Raw genomic sequence first — 21461 nt, 5'->3', positions numbered from 1 at the left:
AAAAGAAGACAAAGTGCATAAAAATACCACCACCATCATTCCCCCATTTCTCAGGCCACAACCCTAAGAGCATCTTTAATGCTTCTCTGGCTCTCACACTTCATATCTAATCCATTCACTAGTTCGGTGTTTTCCTGTCATCAAATATATCATCAAATTTATCATCAAATATTATCACTGCATGTAATACTCCCTGTTGCCACCTTAGTCTAAACCATCATAATTGTTTTCCCAGACTATTTCAATGGCCTCCTAAATGGCATTCCTGCCTTCACTCTTGCCCCTCTAGTTAATTCTCCAAACAGAGTGATCCTCTACAAATGTAGGTCTCACCACTTCTTTTTCCTGCTCAAAACAGTCCAATGGTTTTTCACCACATTGAGAGTAAAATTTTTCAGTCTCTGTATTGTCTGACACCAACCTCACATCAGGTCCTTCCCTTCTCTTTCTAATCCATTCTACTTCAAGTACCCAGGCCTCTCTGTTCCTCAAAACACCAAAGCCCATCCCTCCCTCAGGGCCTTTGCATTTGACACTCTTCCTGGAGCATCTACTTGGCTCACATCCTCACTCACTTCAGGATTCTGCCCTCCTCAGAGAGGTTTTTGTTGACTAGTTCATCTAACATAACTCAGCTTCTTTTCAACCCTTTATTCTTTGTTTCTTTTTTATTACTGACACTTCTTTTTTTTTTTTTTCAACTTTTTTTTATTTATTTATTTTTTTTTTTTGGGACAGAGAGAGACAGAGCATGAACGGGGGAGGGGCAGAGAGAGAGGGAGACACAGAATCGGAAACAGGCTCCAGGCTCCGAGCCATCAGCCCAGAGCCTGACGCGGGGCTCGAACTCACGGACCGCGAGATCGTGACCTGGCTGAAGTCGGACGCTTAACCGACTGCGCCACCCAGGCGCCCCTTATTACTGACACTTCTGTGCTAATAAGTTTCTTTGTTCCCTCCTCCCTGAAACACATTCTCTGATCCTTCTACCAGCTAGCTCTGTGCCTGTTAAGACTGACCTTTGTAGACTGCTTCCTCCAGGCTTCCTCACCCCTTGGCTAGTTGGGACTGGTCAGTGGGAGCACTGGCAGGAGATCACAGAGTAGAAAGAGACAGATGAGGGTATTTATTACTCCCTTGCTTCTTTTATATCTTGAGTCTGTTTTAGCAATGGTGGCTTTCCTCCAGGGCCACAGCTCCCATCCAGTGGTAGTTTTCCTGTGACCCTAGTTCTTATTTCCTTCTAGTAGCACAGTTCTTTTTACTTGCCCATCAATTTTAGAATGGTTAGAGCTTCCTATTGTTGCTGGTTCCCGGGTGCTTTATCATCCTTTGTTGGTTTCTTTAACCCTGTCCATATCTCTGTATGAAAGAACCTTTATTAGCTGTCTTCAGTTAAACGTATTGCTATTTTTATACTGTCTGAAATGGAGATGATTCCACTTCTCTTCCCATTACTTGAAATTTTACATTTATTTATTCTTTTTGTCATCTAACTTTGCCGCCAGGATGTAACTTGTCTGAGGTTTGGTAACGTGAATAACGCCTCCTGCCTGCTGTCAAGATGTGTGCGTCGTAATTCCCTGAAACTGTGAACGTGTTACCTTACCTGGGAGGACAGTCTTTGCAGGTGTGATTAAGGACACAGACATTGAGATAGGGAGATTATCCTGGATTATAGGGGTGGGCCCAAGCTAATCATATACGGCCTTCATAGCAGAGAAATTTTCCTGGCTGGATCAGAGAGATGAGAGTGAAAAAGACAGGAGAGATGGAAAGCAGGAAGGAAACTCAATTTACTATTGCTGACTTAAAAATAAAGAAGGGAGACACAGGCCAAGGAGTGCAGTCAGTCTGGGAAAGCTGGGAATGGCATTCAGCTGACAGCCAGCAAGGAAATGAATTTCCTGAAACCACAAGGACTTGAATTTTACCAATAATCTTAAGGAGAAAGAAACTGATCCCCCCTAAGGCCCTCACAAGTTCTTGATTTTAATCTTATGAGAACTGTGTTGTTTTCTCTTACTTACAGAATTGTAAATTTTTTGTAGTTTAAGCCACTAAATCTGTGGTGATTTACTAGGACAGCAGTAAAAAACCTAATGCAAGAGGCTTGGATTTTTCTGAACCTTTGTGGTATATACTCTGCCTAGAACCATGTCTGTATATGTCAAGATGCTCAAGAATATCTGGTGAATTAATAAATTGAGTTGATCATATGTTTTAAGAAACCTTAGCTCATCTCAACAACAGGCCTGTGAAAGAACATCGTTGTTTCTAGTATTTACAAAATATTACAGTCTATGAGATTATCAAGAAGTAAGCTTGGAAGAAGAGTTTAATAGATTTCCTCACAGGTGTTTCTGACACCTCTTACCAAAATAACCTTTCTGTTTGATCCATTATTTTAGAATCCGAATGGAAAATCAATTCCCATTCAAGTTCAAAGTGAGCTTTCCATTTCCAGTATTTATGGTAGAGTGTACCTATTATCCAAAACATGGTATTTAAAGAATGTAGAGGTGGGAACTTGTTGGGCAGAGCACTGGGTGTTTCGTGCAAGCGATGTGGGAATCTACCCCCAAAACTAAGAGCTCACTGTGTACACTGTATGTTAGCCAACTTGACCAGAAATTGTATTTAATAAATAAATAAATAATATAGAATAGGTATATTAAACTTCAAAAAAATGTAGATTCACTAAAGTACTTCATGTAGGCTTATTTAGGTCCCTTAAATTGTCAAGATCTATTTTTTAATTGAACTCGCTATGTTAATCCCTTTAACAGCTTTTTTTTTCCTGAAAATATCTAATGATGTTGTGCCTCTGTAGCATATACCATGAACTTAAAAGAAGGTAATTTAAACTCTAAATGTGTGAATTTTATGTGTGAAAAGATTCCTACTTAGGAAAACTAAATTCTATTATCCTTAAAATAGACTGCATTATCAATTCAAATGTATAACTGATCAAATTAGAATAGGGCATTAAAAATAGTCATGGAGGTAACTATTAATTTTAAATTCATTTTCTCTGTGCTCCACTTATGTAGAAAGAGACAGGAGTTTGAAGCTAATGCTACATTATCAGAAGTAAAAACAGTTTTTAAAATATGCCTGAAGGAGTATTTTTCAAGTTTACTTTAGTCTGAATATTCTGAGGACATGGTAACTCAAGTCTAGATCTTGAAATATTTGAATTATCAGAAACTCCCAAGTTTCTCCTCCTAGACATCACTGCCTTTAAAAAGTTTTGTGCTATAAACTGTTTGCCAGAATGTAATAAAAACTCTAATGCCTTCTAGAGAAGAGGATTGGTTTTATCTTTATTTTGGTCATTCTCAGTGTGGTCCCTCAATCACCAGCATCAGCATCACCTGGTAAAGTGTTAGAAATGCAAATTCTTAGACCCTCACCTCAGCAATCCCTGAATCAGAAACCCAGGGGGTGGAGCCCTACAATTTGCCCTCTAGCAGATTCTGATGTGATCTCAAGTTTGAGCAGAGCACAACTAACCCTGTGAATTGCTTACATTTCACAGACTGTCCTGCTCATCAACTGAGCAAAATTAAACTGAAATGAGAAATGAAGAAACTACGATAAACTGGGTACCTTAAAGAACCCTACATTTCTGAAAGTTGCCTGGTGTAGCTGTGTATATACATACTGTCTCAATTTCCACAGGTTTCTAATTTATCCATGAGGAAAGAGTGTAAGGAGGTGCACCATTTGGGAATCATTAATAAAGGATCATCTCTGACCTTACAAAACGTTTGCACATTTTGGTTACAGTTTGGTTTTTCCCTTTGATCTGTGTTTGCCAAATTTATAAATTGAACATGATACCAAACAATGTGTCATGAGGTCGAAATCATGATTTCATTGCCCCCCTTTTAAAGACATAAACATGTTTTCCTCAATACTGAAAATTGGTATGACTGACCCTCAATCAATAGGTGTTTCCCTTGGGATGCATTTGTTCTAATACATATGAAGAGTCCCTGTGGTTGCTGAGAACACTCAATAGAGAGCCCATTAGGCATTCCTCATGGCCCCCAGCTGATACATTCATTCAAACAAGTACTCAGTAAGTGTCTGCAAGGTACTTAATTACTGCCAGACACTGAACAGGATATAAAGTAAGGCAATTCTCTGTCCTCCAGGATTTTATAATCTAGCCAGGAATTCAAAGGAAAGGGACTAAACCTTCACATTCTAGGCACTGAGCAGAGCAGGAGACGTAAGGTGAATCCATGTAACCACTCAAGGAAGTTGACATTATTTCCAATTTGTAAATAAGGATACAGTAGTCTTAGTGATGCTGAGAATTTGTTCAAATTCATCAGGTAAGAAAGTGATGGGGGTAAACTTTAAAATCAAAACTGATTTTTAAGTCAAGGAGTTTCCAGAGTACCACTTCTATAAAGCATAAACAGAAATTCCTAGGTGTCTATAATAAGTGCCTAAATGAATAATGCACGTTGCTTCCTCAGGCAGATTTTTTAAAGGGGCAGTAACTGTGGACTAGGAAGTGCAAACTTTGCAGGAAAAGTTCAACACAGATGTTTATGGAAAGAAAAAGTGTCATGGCTTGGGTAGGAGAAAAAGGGTTTGAAAGTATTCCAGATGGAAGACACTATTAAACAGAAATGTTTAGTCAGGAATGAGAAAGGCAAGTTCTGGTAGGACAATGAAATCAGCCCAGCACATTTGCAGTGCCCAGTTAATGATTTGGAATGGCTCTGATTGGCTCTGGCTATTCCTGAAGGCAAACGCTTTAACAATTAAGGGATGGCGATGATCAGTCCCACTTAAGCAAAGCTAAATGTAAATGCACCACTTTACTGGCTGTGTCCTAACGTATTCAGCCAAGGGTTTGAAGTCCCTACTTCTTTCGGCTTTAACTTTGCATAAGCATTATCTTTCCTTATGTAAGTGACAATTCTGTTCCTCTCCTCTGCAGCCACAGGATTCAATCACTTTAGACTTATTATCACTCAAAACCTCACAGGTAAATTTTTATAAAATCTCTGAAGTCCCTAGAGTTGAACAAATTCTTGGGAATGTCAGGTCTCCCAGGTACTTGTTTACAGATACTGCAATGTGCCAGAAAGAAACCATAATTTTATCTTGAGTAATCCAGTTTCACTCCACTTAGTATTAAAGAAATATTAATGGATGATAGGGTAAATAGAGCATGTCTAAAGAAAAGATGCATTTGAATGGTTTATCCTATTTAACTTCAGGATATGGCTCTGTATTTATTTTGAATCAAAGTCCCCATATAGAGGTAGAAGGAGATTTCAAGGGGAAATTTCAAAAGTGCCTTTGTTTTGATTTCTTGTTAAAGCCCTCTCTGTGGTAAGAAATATTTTTTGTCATTTGGTCGCTGTGAATTTCAAAAGGATCTCCTATGATAGAATAGTCATCCCCCAAAGATCTTTGATGTACTATGGGGAATGTCTTTGTTCCCAAAGAAGATAATAAAAGCAGCAAGAAAATAATAAACATTCTCTATAGGATATCACAGTTTTAATTGACCACGGACACTCAAATCGATGTTTTAATCTACAGAGACATGGCAAGGTCAGAAGCAGAGGAACTGATAATGCTTTACTTTTATAATATGAGGGATATATTTAAGATTTGTAATGTACACATGAAGTATCGTAGTTTGAAAGGATAATGGGCTTTAAAACTATAGATATTAATTACACTTTAATGTGATTTTTTAGCATATTTTAACAAAAATTAATTAGAAAATATTTTGCTTGGGTAACTTTCATATGGATCCTTTTAAAAATCAGTTCCCTTTTGTAGTCGTATGGTCAAAGAATATGCACCCATTTTTTAAGATAAAGTTTTTGTCAAAATTTTACATATTTTGAACGTATTTACAAAACCAATAATGAAAAATAGGAGTTACTTCCCTATTCCTCCCTACTTCCTCTTCCCACTCTGTGGAAACAACGTTTAATTTTTGTTTTGTGTTAGCTACTTCTATTTTCCAAGTATTTTTAACTAACATTTTTAGACTACTTTCCCTGATTTTTAGATATTGATATTATCTATTGATGGACTAACAAAAAAGATAAGAATTTAGCTTATATACAGTTATCTCACACAAAGTTACCCTTTCCTTCCAAAATAGTTTTAACACATTTATAATTATATCCTTATTCAGTATTATCATTCCATAGCCACGTAAACATTTTTTTTCCTGGCTCCAGAGAGGCTCCAAATGTTTATTCAATATGTGTACCTTCACTGAATCACCTTACTTTTTTGTTCAGTGCCTCACCAAAGCACATATATATCCATTAGCCATATATATCTATATATTTTTTTTTCTTTAAGATATATGTATCTTATATATTTGGGTGTACGTATATATGTATCTTAAAGAAAAAATTTAGATTAAGATCTTGCTGCTTCTTCACATTATTGTTGTTTTTCCAATTTAGTTACAGAAAGTAAAATATAGCTAGCATATATAGCAATGTCATCATGTTGAGATTTGAACTTATTAGTTGGAATTTTTCAATATCACCATTCATTGCCAGTCTTTAAGTCCTATGTAAATATCTCCATTACTGGCTGCTGAAGAGCCATAGCTTTTGAAAATGAATTAATGGAATAGAAAGCCTGTAATAAAGCAGTTTTCTCGCCTCCTTATATAGTAATATATTTTTCACCTTGAACTCTGAGAATGACACCAGTCTTGGTGTTGATATGTTACCCTCTTTGGATCAGCATATTTACAATAACTAAATTCCAAACTTGTCTAATTGGCTTTTTCCTCTTTGTATTTTAAACTTGTGTAGTTTAAGGAGTTCAGCGGTTTCATTCTCTCTCTCTCTCTCTCTCTCTCTCTCTCTCTCTTTTTAATGTCATACTTTGTTCCCCAAATAAAATGTCTTAAGAAAGGAAATAGTCTGGCATTTTTGTTTTACTTTTATTCAAACAGCAACAAACTCTACTGTCTTTATATGGGCTTTTTGTTTATATCCTCGATATTTTTAGAATTTAATATAGATTTCTGTAGTTTATTAAATTATGTCTCGAAAGCCACTATTGATTTGTATAAATTGGAAGAACCACTGACTTAATAAAGAGGATTTAATTCAGCTTTCAAGGAGAAACTTATTCTTTATTGAAGATTTATGGTCTCCTCAACTCCATTCAGACATCTGGCATATTGGATGGCCCTTGACATTTTGGTGAACCTTTGATAATTTTAATCATAATTCAAATTTCAAACAACAAATATTTGGGATGTTCCAGGTTTTAAATAGCATCCAACTCTCAACCCTGAAAATGTTCTTTACTTGACTCTCAAGAACATTTTTTTCAATTTGAAATGCTTTACTTTTTAGCTTTCCCAAAGTCATACTCAAGCTAAAGAGATGGATTTTCCCAGTAGTGTGAACTTTTACAAATACAATTAGAACAGAGAAAAAATTCATTATTTAGCAAAATGACATACTTTCCTAACAGTAAAATTCGATCATCCTTTGACCTAATTTTTTTTTTCTCTTTTCTGCTGTTGTTTTAATCACAGTTCCCATTGGCTTATTTTGAGTCCTTGACCTAATTATTTTCTTTGAATTTTCAGTGACCTTTTTATCACAAAGTAACTGTAAGTAAAAGAAAGTAAAAGTATAATTTTAAAATATATATACAAAATGATTCAGAATTTCTTGCAAATTATTTCTATTAAGTAATTTTTACTAAGGCATATCAGAAAAATTGCAAATAATTTGAAGAATGTCAGGAAATTAATCTTCGTTGAGATTGTAGGAGCTCTGAAAATGAGGAGTGTAACTACTAGTATCAAAAACTTTAAATAAAGTTTGTTAACCATGTTGTTAACCATATAATATATATAATACGGTTATGGTGCATATCTATATGGTATATATATATTAGATAAAATTTAAGAAAATTAAAAGATAAAAGAATACATACTTTACTTTTAAATTCAATTTTTTTTATTCCTTTTTTTAAGAACGAAAGTTTTGGGGCACTTGGGTAACTCAGACAGTTAAGCATCTGACTCTTGATTTCCACTCAGGTCATGATCTCACGGTTTGGGAGATTGAGCCTCGCACTGAATCAGGCCCTGAGCTGTCAGCACAGAGATCTATTTCAACTATGTCTCTGTCTTTAATTCTTACAGTACTACCAGACTATTTTTAAAGAAAGCCTTCTCAGGGCAGCTGGTGGCTCAGTGGGTTAAACATCCAACTTTGGCTCAGGTCATGATCTCATGGGTCGTGAGTTTGAGCCTTGCATAGGGCTGGGTGCTGACAGCTCAGAGCCCAGAGCTTGCCTCAGATGCTGTGTCTCCATCTCTCTCTGCCCCTTCCCTGATCACGATCTCAGTCCCCCCCCCCACCTTCTGTCTCTCAAAATAAACATAAAATTTAAAAAAAATACATATATATATATATATATATATATATATGATCATCTTTATATATATATAAAGAAAGCCTCTCATACTTTTGTCATCTAGGAAGGAAGGCTTTTGAGGCTTTTCAACCAGCCTGATTTATGAACGTTTCCAAATGCTCTTGGGAGGAAAACAGGTGGCCCTCAGAATTGCAGCTGTTAATGCATGTCTTTGGGTCTGAGGGAGTCCAGGGTATTATTATCTAATAGGTCCATCTTTGCTATCTTAACTTTCATATTCTGACCTGAGTAACCTGTGAAGTTATGCTAAATATGAACCTATGCTGTGAAACAGTGCTAAGTACTTAAGTAATCTGTGAAACATATGGTAGATTCCAAATCAGTATGTAACTCTTTATAATGAACCAAGAAAGTCCTAACACATAACTCCAGGCCACCTTTTGAATTATGAACCACAGCTGTGCCACACAGCATTTATAGCCTCAACTCTAGTGACAGAAACACACCTTAGATCCATTTTATAATTCCTAATAAAAATTCAGTTCTCAAAAGAAATACCTACAGCAGTCTTCAGAATATATATATATATATATATGTATATATATATATATATATATATATATATATATACATATATATATATATATGTATATATATATATTCCTTTTTTTTCCTTTCTTTTTATCTGACTGGAGTTAGTTAAAGCAAGCCTTGACACATAATTTATTTAAAAACATAGCAAAACTGATTCCTACTATTGAACTTGGAATGGCATATAAGAAATAATGAACAGGCAAATTCAATGATGTATTTCAGGATATAATTGGTAGCCTTTATTTAAGGCTGACTTTATCACTTGGAGATGGAAAAACAAACAAACATGGTAGTAAAATCAAAATAGCATTTATGGTTACCAATCCCCAAAATTCAATTCTTATACATAATAACCTATCGTCCCAAATGGAAAATACATGTGATTGAAATAACTTATATATGGTTTGTGCAGGTTTAACTGAGGTACAAATAGCACCACTTTAATGTTGTATAAAGAAGTTTGCTTCAAATAAAAAACAATTTTTACACAATAGGCTTAAAATGGCTGTATTCTCTCTGAAACGATTTTGTCTTTCCTCCCATGGAAAGGTACATATTTGTGAAGGAGTATCACCTGTAGACTGGCAGCACTGTTGTACTTTTCCTATTCCTAATAGTCTGCAGTGGAGCTCGGCTGCAAGCTCACTTAGAGTGAAGACCGGGTCTGCCTTGCTCAGTGAAGCAACTCCTGTCCTAGCACTGTGTCTGGTATATTTCAGGTGCTCAACAGCTTCAGTGGTTTTGTCAAAGTAACTGAATGGATATAGAATTAGTGTCAAGTCACGACACTCAGTTTCTGACCAGAGCTTTTCGTAAAGCAGTGGATCTCAAAATGATTCACTAAACCTGCAACACAGGCACCAACTGGGAACTTGCTAGAAATGCACATTCCCAGACTCCAGGCCAGAACTTCTGAATCAGAAACTATTGGAGTGGGCCCAGAGATATGTTTAAAACGTCCTCCAGTTGATTCTAATGCATGAGAGCCTTGAGAATCACCTATGTGAAGAATTCCCCAATACACTGTACACAGTGGCATCAAAGCTTTTTAGACTTAGGAGAATTCTAGACAACTCCTGTGGACAGATTGTGAATAATTTTCATTTCTCAAGACTTTTTCTACTTCTCAAGAATTTTTCATTTAACTATATAGCAACTATTCTCTATTCGTGTGTAGTAAATGGTGTGTTTTATGTAGGAAGGCTGAATAAGTTTGAGTTACTGGTACAGATCCTGAGACAAGAACATGGGTGCAGATGATTTACCATGATGGTCCCAAAATGTGCCAGTGAGGAATTGGTAAACATGAAAGAAAGAGAAAAGCCAGTCAAGAATGTGTTACAAGGAATGGATCGCAAATATGCACAAATGGGGCGCAATCCTGTGGGGAATCTTCTGAGAAACTGTTTGGAATAGGCCTCAGAATCACCCCTACTGGGAGACGGGGCATTTATCCACTTGCTCCCATCCCCATTGGCTGAGAGTTGATCTCCAGAGAGGCTAACATACCCCCACTTCTAGGTCATGTTTTTGTGTGTGGCCAAATGATGCTAGAAAAAAGTCCTCTGGCAGAGAAGATAAGAGGTACAAGATCTTGAGGTGGCACATGTCAATATTCTGGAAGCTCTTTTCACCTGCAGCTGCAGGGCAGTTCACATGGGCTGAGGGGGTGTGGGGCAGAGTAACCTTCTAACATCTACAGTAAGCTTATGGAGCAAAGTAACCTTCTAATAGCATAATTTAAATCCAGTCCACAATACTTATTTAATGTCTGTTATGAGTCAGGTACAGAGTTGTTGGGAATATATAATAAATAAAACATTGTCCCTGCCTCAAGAGACATTTACTATGGTAGAGAATGTAGACAAATAAAAAAAAAAATTAAAATATAATCAGATCTGTTCAGTGATTGTGGTTCATATCCACATTTTATAAGAGGAGGTTATGGTGGGAAAGCTGTAGTGATCATGGAAAACTTCTTAGAGATGATGAGGATAATTATACCTAAAAGATACATAGAGGCAAGACAAATAAAGAGGAGTGGGTGAGTTGGGGACAGAAGACAGGCTGATCACTATGTAAATGGAAGGAAAAGGAGAAAGCAATCACAGGAGATATTTGACAAGATTGTCTGTAAAAGTCATTTGAGAGGTCATGTGTTAGGTGACAGGAAATCTATTGTCCCAAAGGTGGTAAATGGAGAGATGTGGAAAGCACGGAGTATGTAAATAACTGTTGTTGCAGGTTCCCTAAGGAGGAAGGAGGAAAAAGACCCAGCGCTCTATTGAAATGATAGAAGACTCCAGTGTCTTCTTTGGAGGAAGAGTGCCTATTTTACTATCTAGAGAGGAGAGGAGTGAAGTGGAGACAGTGTTTATTCATTTTTAAAACAGGAAAAATAGCAGTTACCTTCACGGGGTTGACATAAGACCTAAATGGTGAAAGATGTTATAATGTTTACCATTGTTTCACATAGGTAATTACAAACCCCCAAAATGTTAGCTGTTATTATTCATACATATATATATATATATATATATATATATATATATATATATATATTTCAGATATTCAGATCTATATATTTCAGATATTATATATATATATGTATATATGTATATGTTTTTTTTTTTAAGATGGGCAGGAACTTGGGGGCTTGAAACCATTTCTGCCTGTGGATTTTTATTCATTGTTTATTTAAATAGGAGAAACATGGCTTGTGAAGTTGTTAGGGAAATGGACTAGTGGAGCTGGCTGAAGGTTGAATTCTTCACTGCCATGGGGAATGCGGAAGGGCAAAACTGACTACGTATACACGTAGAAGAATCATTAGATAGAATTAAATGTCCAGTAGGGGTTGGAAGACTTGAATTTGCAGTAACACTAAATCAGGCATTTCTGTGATCCCTTACTAGGAAAGGTGGAACAATGTCAGTGGCATTCAGGGTAACTAGTCATTTTGTAGAAGTTGTGCAATTATAAGCACTGACAGGTAAGCATACATGTAAACAAAATTAAAAAAAAATAAAAAAAATAATTTATCAAGGGGTTTAAGATCAATGAAAATTTGAAACTGTGTCAGATGATTTTGAATATTCTTGCCTTCTGTGATCATAGCATAGGGTCCTTTGTCAAACTCTGTAATTCTGTTCTACAAATGACATTTTGTTTGAGCAGTTAACAGTTGGTGCCTCAGTTTCAACTGACATTTTGTTACTAAACACAGTTCTAACACCATAAGGTGATTTGTCAGTGGTAAGAAAAAGATGGTTTATATTTCACTATAGTGAAATAGCACAGACGGGAGAGTCAATTGCTTGAAATTCTGGAAAGTGTCCATGCTGTCAAGTCCCACACCATTGAAAACATTTTTTTTATAGTAGGCCACAAGGTATACTTTTTATGAAAGAAACTAGAGGAGAAATTCAGAAACCCCAGAAAGCGTGAATCTTGTTTTGATTCTATAAAATATTCAAGGATGGGACTTCCAATGAGCTTAACTGTCTTGAGAGTGACCAAAATAATTAGTTTAGGTCTATGGCCATGGGAGTCCGCATTTTGCATTTCCTTATTTTCTTTTGGGTACTTTGTATATCAAAATTAATAAATACCTTTTGAATACTTTTCTCCCCCCTGCAAAGTCTTTTGAGTTTAGAATCATCAACATTTTATCCCACTCTTGATATTCTAGAAAGCAGAGTCACTGTGAAATATTAGAAAAGCCCAAGGATAATAGAAATATTGAACTAAGAATGTCTTTTAATGAGTAATACTTCCACAGTGGCTTCATCAATGATGAGTTATTGGTAACCCAGCATATGGCAAAGTTACACAAAAAACAGTATAAAACTGATTAGCTAGCTGCAGAAATTAGATGTTTAATGGCCTATTGCCTCATTGCCACAATAAGAAGCATTGTACATTTTCTCTTCTAGAAGCTTTTGACCCTTCATCTGTGGTGATAATCAAAAGTTCTGTTATGAAGAGAGGGCAGGACCAGATAATGTTTCTCTGATTAAGGAATAACTGCACTGTGTGTGTGTGTGTATGTGTGTATGCTGTTATATATAATGTTGGTCAGTTAATCAGTACAGCAAGCTACTCACATTCTAAAAGAATATGGGAATTAATAGTAACTTAAAGAAAAACAAATTTTCTTATACTGCTTCAAGGAAAAGGTCATGGAGTAGAATGGTGGGTAAAATCATCTATGTTCTCAAATTTTTCTATGGTTAATTCTCTTTCACAGGTGCACAGTAAATACAAATACATTATACAATGGAGTTTAAATACATAAAACACCAGGGTGTATCATACAATGTTATACAACATTCAGTTTAACTGTAATTGTTTCCATTTTGAAGAAAGATAATGGTTTCTGAAGCTTGGATAAAGAAGGCTATGAAAATATTATATAGGAAAGATGTTTACTAACTATTGATCCTGGCTTACACACCCAGCTTTATGACATGGGTTCAGTTTCTTCAGTTTCTTATGTAAGGTGGACATAAATGTGGTGGTTACATCATAAGGATATAGTGAACGTTAAATAAGTTATCGTATGTGTAAAAGCAGTTTGTGCCTGGCATATAATAAGCGCTCAGTAAGTATTAGCTTTTATTATTATAGATACACTGTAAATAGCATTAAATAAACATTACTGAATTGGATAAATGTACCTAATTAGTGTTAAAAATCCTGCAGTAACCTGAGTGAAGGGAGAGAGGTTAACAAAGGAAAGAGATTAGTATTTTTGATTAGTTACAATGTTCCAGGTGTTATAGATACATTCATCCATTTAAGCCTCACTATCTGTGAAAAAAGCATTATTCCTATAATCAGGAAACTGAGAATCAAAGTCAGTAATATCCCTGAATATCAGTAAGGTGATCTGGTATTTGAACTCAAGCCTCGTTATTCAGAATATATGGGTTTTTTTCCTGATACCATATACCCTCCAAATGCTGAAGTTTTTGACCTTAGAAATTTTGAATGTAATTCCATACTTCATTACCACATAAGTAGTCAAGTTCTCTTCATTTGAGACAATGTGAAGAAAGTTTCTATTTATTTAATGTTTTTAAAAAATTAAAGCCCATCCAGTGGCTTTCTTCCAATACAAGTTTGTCAAATGGTTTAGCCCTAGGTGAAGTAGGGATATCCATGATATATAAACATGAGTTAGGGCTATATAGTTGTCTTTTTTCCACAAACAACATTTAGTGAAAATCTGCCTTGTGCCTGGCAGCAAATTTTTACTGAATCTCAACTATACAGCACTGATTATTCCAAGGGTAGAAACCAGTGATCAAAATGAAATTCTTAGCAATGAAATTTATATCCCTAGTGCACAGAAAGAGGCAGTGAGTGTGTGTGTGTGTGTGTGTGTGTGTGTGTGTGTGTGTGTCCTGTGGGATAAATGCATGGGGGAGCAAGAGTGAGTGATTAGAGAAGTCGCGCCTGATGAAGTGAGATGTATGCAGAGGCCCACATGAAGTTCAGAGGGTGTGTGTATGCACCTGTCTCCCTCTGGGAAGAGCAATTCAGGAGGCAAAGCAAGGGCAAGAACAGGACTGTACCGGAGGGCCAGCAAGGAAGCCAATCCAGCTGAAGAAGAGGGCATAAGGGGAATATAAAACACAACACAGCTCTCACAGTCTCTTACATAGCTAAACACAATTTAATTAAGGATGGATAAAGTTTCGTTCAGAGCACTAGATTAGCACAGCTTGGGGACATCCTTCCTGGGGTTAGGGAAGGTTAAGGGTGGGGAAAGGATTTGGCATTTTCTTCAGTCTGCTTTTTGAGAAACAAACACTTTGTGGAGGAGAGAAGATAGAGAGGAGATCAAAAGGAACCCAGGGGGAAATAAAAGGCAAAGCATGGAAGTTCACAGTGGTGAAAAGCCTGTATATTACACTTTCATGTGATCCATAGACTTCTCTATAAGAAACTTTTTCCCCCTTTATTTGCTTCAAGATAACAAGAAACCTGCATTTCATAAATCCCAGCCATTAAGTGTCAATGTGTCCCCAAATCATCATTTTAAATCAAGTAAGAACTTGTATTATTTTGTTTTCCAGTTATACTTAGGAATCAATTTACTCTGTCAAGGATCAATTTAGCTATCAAAAAACACAGTTAAAAAAATTTTTGAATGTAATTCCCTTGTTGTGCCAAAGGTTAACATATTAGCATGTAGTAAAACAGGCACAGCAAAGGACAAATAGTCTCTCAACAAACACTACTTTTCCTAATTGATTTGGGATAAGTACTTTTTAATCACTATAGCAGAACATCTAAAAGAACACCAATGCAAGCAAACATTCAGAAAGATTTAAAGTTATACAGTGATCCCTGCACTGGAAACAATTGTCACATCTTTATTTATATCCTCGTCAGACAAAGTGTTGAAATCATGAATTCACTTTTAATCATTGTTCAATTTCAATTCAGTAATTTAGGACACGGGAAGACCAGTCTATGTCATAGGATGAATGCAGATTCTCTATTTTGTGTGTGTGTGTTGGTGCCCATCTTTCCACATTAAGAAGCATAGCAGGTAGCATACTGTTGGCCAAATCTCAGCAGTGGCATATTTCCATCTCCCAGGGGGTGTGGGAAGACCCAACTGCACAGCAGTAACAATAATTCTAGCATATCCGTTTATGAAATAACTTTGGCAGTAATGGCAAGAGGATTTGGATGAAAGTGTATTTGTGGTCTTCCAGCTGGAAGATCAGAGCAGAGATTCTAAAGCAAAAGGCACAGAGTGGGATGGCAGATAGTAGCTGCTTGGATAAGAACAGAAGAGAGTTGGGGACCCATGCTGAGCTCAAGGGGAAATGCAAACAAGACAGTCATTTCACAATATCCCCATGTTACCCAATATCAGTTCAAGGGATTACCGATGCCATCTGCTGGATATATTTGGGATTTTAAAATGGAATCTACACAAGTAGTAATACCCCAGTGTCTTCCTGTACTGTAGCTTTGGAGGTTCTAGTGAGAAGAAAAATGAAAATCAACCTATCTACAAAAGAAAAAAAAAAAAAAGCAAAGGAAATGAATCCCAGGTTGACTGTACCTTAAGATGGCTAGAGTTTTGTCTTTTTGCTCTGCATTTTGGAGAATTAGAGTATTAATTGCATTTTTTTAGGAGAACTTTGTGTCATGCATTTTAGTCATACATGACCCTCAGGACACTGGATGTTTGCACTGTAAATCCATTGATCTCTTCCTAAGAATACTACTATATCTGTAAACTTTATATACATTTCCTTTTATACTTTATTGGAGTATAACGGTTTGTTTTGGTTTATCTTCTTTTATTTAATTAGGAAGGGAAAATGATTAAAAGGAGAAAAGTATCACTGTTTTCCTAAAGCTATGACATATGCATTTAAGTTTTATATAATAGATGATAATTTGACTTTTGTTTTTGTATTTGTTATCATTTTATTGACAATGTCCTCTGTTCATCCCACTCTCTGTAGGATTATTTTAGGACCGTGATTTTAAAGTTACAAAATTCCTCATGGTGCTTCAATAAAATTTTAGGACTCTTAGGAATACTTGGCTAACTTAACTGCATATTCTAGTCTACATTTCCCCAAAAGTACTAATCCCATAGGATTTATAGTAGGAAAAATGGTTTCCATGATCAAATTAATTTGGAAGATGCTACATCCCAAATATCTTCTCCTGGAATTTCATAAAGAATATTAATTAAAATGGAGGAGTTGGTATTTATTGAGAGTTTGCCATTGTTACACTGAATCTTAATTATGATTTTATTATGTAGGCACTAGCATTAACTCTAGTAACAAATGAGGAAACTGAAGCTTATGGGGTTGGTAAGTTGCTCAAAGTCACATTGGAAGCAAATGGAGGCATTGACTCTTTTACTTTAGAGCTCATGCTCGTAAGTCTGAAGCCATATGTCCCAACATATTAATAAATAAAAACAATACTACATCTTAATAAGAATTTTATGTCAATTATATTTCAATATGGATATGAACCTGCTTAAAGCTTTGAGGAGTCATACGGTAATGACATCTATTTAATTTGGTCAACCTAGCATTTCTAAATCTACCTGCTATAGAACACTTATGAATTTTAGGAGAAGTAGCATCCCACGGAATACAGTTCCAGAAATACTGATATAAGCTATAACATTGCTAGAGATGAGGAGCCAGGAGGGGAGTAGCTCTTTAATATTTCTCTGGTACCTTGTTCCAGCATAGCTGTTGGTGTCCTTCCCCAGGCATGTTTCCACCTGACAATTCAGAATAGACAGGAATAGAAAGTAAACACCTGATATTTTTGCTGTTGCAGATGCACAGAGCATTGGAACCCTTTGCATAAATGTGTAATATTTAGTACATCCTGCAAAAGGAACAAGTTTAATTTAGTTAAGCCACAAGGTTGAGTGAAAAACAGCATGCTGCTGTTACTGTTTAGTCAATTAAATTGTCCTCTGTGCTCCGAAGAACCGTTCCACATTTATAACCAGCGAGAAACACGCTCTGGCAATTTCTTTGCTTCCGATTGTCTTATATTTAGCACATCTAAAGATCTGAGGACAAATGATGGAAGACATGGTGATAAATTGTCAGGCTTTTCTAAAGATTCAGAAGTTCTAAAGTTCCTGCCAGTGACAGATGGTCTGTCCTTACTCATCGCTTGTCTTCCTGACAGGGCTTGATTTTTTCCCCCTTTTTTGCTCAATTCCCTTAAAGTAAGCTCAGCTTCCTGGGAGGCAGGGTAATCTCATTTGTTATAACTATGTTACCTTGCGTCAGTATGGAAACAACTCTCTATGTAAACAGGCACCATGCACCTTTACATTATTAATACATGCATTAACACATAATGTATGTGTATAGTGATAAGACAGCAGCATGGGGTAAGGAGAGAAGAAACAGTTTACAAAAGAAAATCCATACCTCCTTTCTGTTATTTTGATAACCAAACATACAGGAGTTTCCATTGGATAGTTTTTTTCTTGCTGACTTGCCCAAGCATAATGCTGATTCCATAGCCCAAGCATAATGTGATCTTTTCAGGAGAGTTTCTTATCACTTATCACTATATATCACTATATGTATACATATATATATATGTATATGTATGTATGTATGTATATGTATGTATGTATATGTATATATATGTACATGTACAAATATATATGTATATATACATATATGTATGAATATATGTATATGTATGTATATATGTACATATGTGTATATATGTATATGTGTGTGTGTGTGAGTGTGTGTGTGTGTATTATTTTTAAGATATTCAATATTTCATAGTAATCTATTTTTTTTGGAATTTTGGATAAAAAATACGATTAGTGTTTACTAACTTGCTAGACATTTATGAGAATCCACAGAATGAGAACACATAACTATAACAATGATGTACTCAGTTATAAAATAGATTCCCAGTGAAAAAAGGAAAAAAATCAATCAATTTCTTAATCCCTTTCATTGGTTTCAATATGTTTACTCCCAAAAGAGGAGATGAGATACTTAGGTAAGGAAGATGGGGAAAGGAAACAATTTTCATTGTTTGAGTTGTAACATAACTGTGGAAATAAATAAAAAGGCTTAAAAAATCCTAAAGTATCTTACAATCACTTCTTAATCCTATATCCAGAAGTAATTCAATTCTTCAAGTTAATAATGACACTAGTCTGATACAGTGTAACTTGAACTGAAGTGTATCAAGTGGAAAGGGATTAATACTACTAAAAAAATAGAAAAATTATCAGATGAATTGATTTGGGATTTACAGTAGTTAATTGGCATATGTTATACACACCAATAGCTGAGAATTTCTTTTTTATTTAAATATGTCTCTTCTAAGAATGTTCATTATATGTTAGCTCAGTGTGATAATATGTGACAAGCATAAACAACATTCCCACTCCTTTCTATGTTTTATTTTAACTCTATTGTATTTTACCTTTCACACACACACACACACACACACACACACACACACACACTATATACAATTGTAGGTATAGTAGTAGATTTTGTGTATATATACACAAACACACACTGTATACTAGTATAGTTATAGTAGTAGATCTTATTTTATCTGTTTATATACCTATTCTAGTCATATAAGTAAAAGAACTCAAAGCCTACCAGGTTTTCAAAGTCTAGGCTACTAAACTGCCTGTCCTCTTTTTATCCCTTCCATTACAGATATCAGTTACCTTTTTACTCAGTGGCTTTTTCACATTGCTTACTTTTAGTAACATTCAGTCATTAAAAAATCAGAGAACTCTTGCCAATTCCTTGTTTATCCATGAAGATGTTAACCTAAACCTAAGAAAAGTATGTTTCTCCTTTAGTGGCCCTTAACTCAGATAATGAGTGAAAGCATTAACATTTTGTGTACAACGTAGCAATAAAAAAGTTTCAAAGTTTCTTTATAAAATGGTGCCACAGTGATACTTAGATTTTAGCTGTGTATATATGTATATTTTGGTATGTAATGAAAGGGATAAGACATGTCTACCTTTGTATTCTTAAGAATCTTTCTGGTATTATTTGTTTTCCTTCCCCAAAGAAAACTGAGCTCATAAAAAAAAAAAAAAAAAAAGTCCTGAACATTCAACATTTATGAAAAGGTCAACAAATATTTCATGGTTTTGAAACATTATATGCTTTTATAAAATCACAGAATTTAAAATTACTCTAATGAGCTATTTATTAAAGTTTATTAAGGTTAGAAAAAGGTACATAGCTAAGATTAACAAAAATGCATTGCATTTAGATAAATTGGCTAAATTACTGTAACAAGTAGACCCAAAGTGTGATGTTTCAAGAGGTTTATTTCGGGGTTAGCACAACACCACATTAAGTAGTAGTGGAGGAGTATGGTCTGCTCCATGAACGCAAGTTATTGTAGTAAATGATTTCTTTCTTTATCTGCAGTAATGTGCTAATAATCTTTCTTCTTGTTTCCAATTTATACTGTGGAATGTCTGATGTATTCATGCTCATGAGTGAAATTTAAAGACAAGGGTGAAAGAAGATTATCTCCCTGCTGATCCTAAGCAAGGGAAGGTGGTATAGTGAATAGAATCATGGCCTTAGATGACATATTTGTTTTTCTCCTTTACTGAAACACAAGACTGAGCCTGTACCTCTACATGTTTCATGCTTTGCCTGAAAGCTATTTCAGGTCAGAGTGTGGAAATGAGTAAATTTTATGGTCTAGACAAATTATCGGTGAGTTACCATCGTAATCCTTACCCTCTCCCTCTTTCACAAAATGCTGTTGTACGAGACAACTTTTCACTTAAAAAGGTCTACAGGTTAATACAGAATTCTTATAACCTAAATGTTGCTTAATCTGCCCAAGCTGAGTCATCTCTTCATTCTACTACTGACATTGCTTCAATAGTACTTTCAGTCTATATTGTGGCTTTCATTTCTTTTTTTTTTCTGATTTATTGCTGTTTCCAAATTTTAGTTACTCTTTTTTTTTAGTCATGGATTTTTTAAAAAATGCATTTCTATCTTATCCAGAGAACTACTGTTCTTGTATCAGTCTCTGGTTTGTATTTCTCTAAATTCTTATGGAGTTCTTGCTTACTTTCTAACATTTTTTTTATTGCTAATAAATTAATGATGGTTTGTCTAAGATGGTAAAGAAATATAATCATAAAATTAGAGATAGATAAAGTGATTTTTTAGTAAAACCGAAAACTGCAGTCACATTTTCCACATTGTTTCACATGTCAATTGAAAATATATGTATTTCAAAATATGATAATCATGATATAACTTAAAAATAAATAATATATCTTCACTTCTATGATAATGTATCATCTATATAGTCCAGTAAAGTCATAGGGACTGATGTGACACATATGGAAATAGTACAAAATTCATACTAAAATTAAAAGAGAAAACGAAGATTCTGAGAATAACTGTATCCTTTCCGAAAACATTGAATCATACAAGAAATATATTTCCAATTGTTTCTTCATGATTCAGTGCAACTTTCAACAGTCATTTCTCAGTTGGTCCAAGAATGAGGAAAAAACAATCACCATATTATAACAATTTCTTGGTAGTTTTTAGAAGCCATCTTTGCTTAAAACCCAATCTTGGGGGGCACCTGGGTGAGTCAGTCGCTTAAGTGCCTAGCTTTGGCTTAGGTCATGATCTCACAACTCCTGAGTTCGAGCCCTATATCAGGCTCTGTACTGACATCTTAGAGCCTGGAGCCTGCTTTGGATTCAGTGTCTCCCTCTCTCTCTGCCCCTTCCTCTGCTCGTGTTCTGTCTCTCAAAAGTAAATAAACATTTAAAAATTTTTAAAAATAACCTTTGGGTATTATTGCTGAAAATATCAGCAATATCTCTTACAAAACAGCCTCACCTATTATATGCCTGTATGCCCCATGGCATGAATCAT

The 21461-nt window shown here is 35.3% G+C and overlaps 1 protein-coding gene across 2 annotated transcripts in view; it reads left to right on the top strand.

The window, feature by feature from the left end:
- The window catches only part of GRID2 (glutamate ionotropic receptor delta type subunit 2), a 1468772-nt gene that overhangs the window by 854742 nt on the left and 592569 nt on the right, over positions 1-21461 (top strand). The window lies entirely within an intron of this gene.

Source organism: Neofelis nebulosa, chromosome 3, assembly GCF_028018385.1.
Source record: "Neofelis nebulosa isolate mNeoNeb1 chromosome 3, mNeoNeb1.pri, whole genome shotgun sequence".
Taxonomy (NCBI): domain Eukaryota; kingdom Metazoa; phylum Chordata; class Mammalia; order Carnivora; family Felidae; genus Neofelis; species Neofelis nebulosa.
This window is presented reverse-complemented; position numbering and strand designations above follow the sequence as displayed.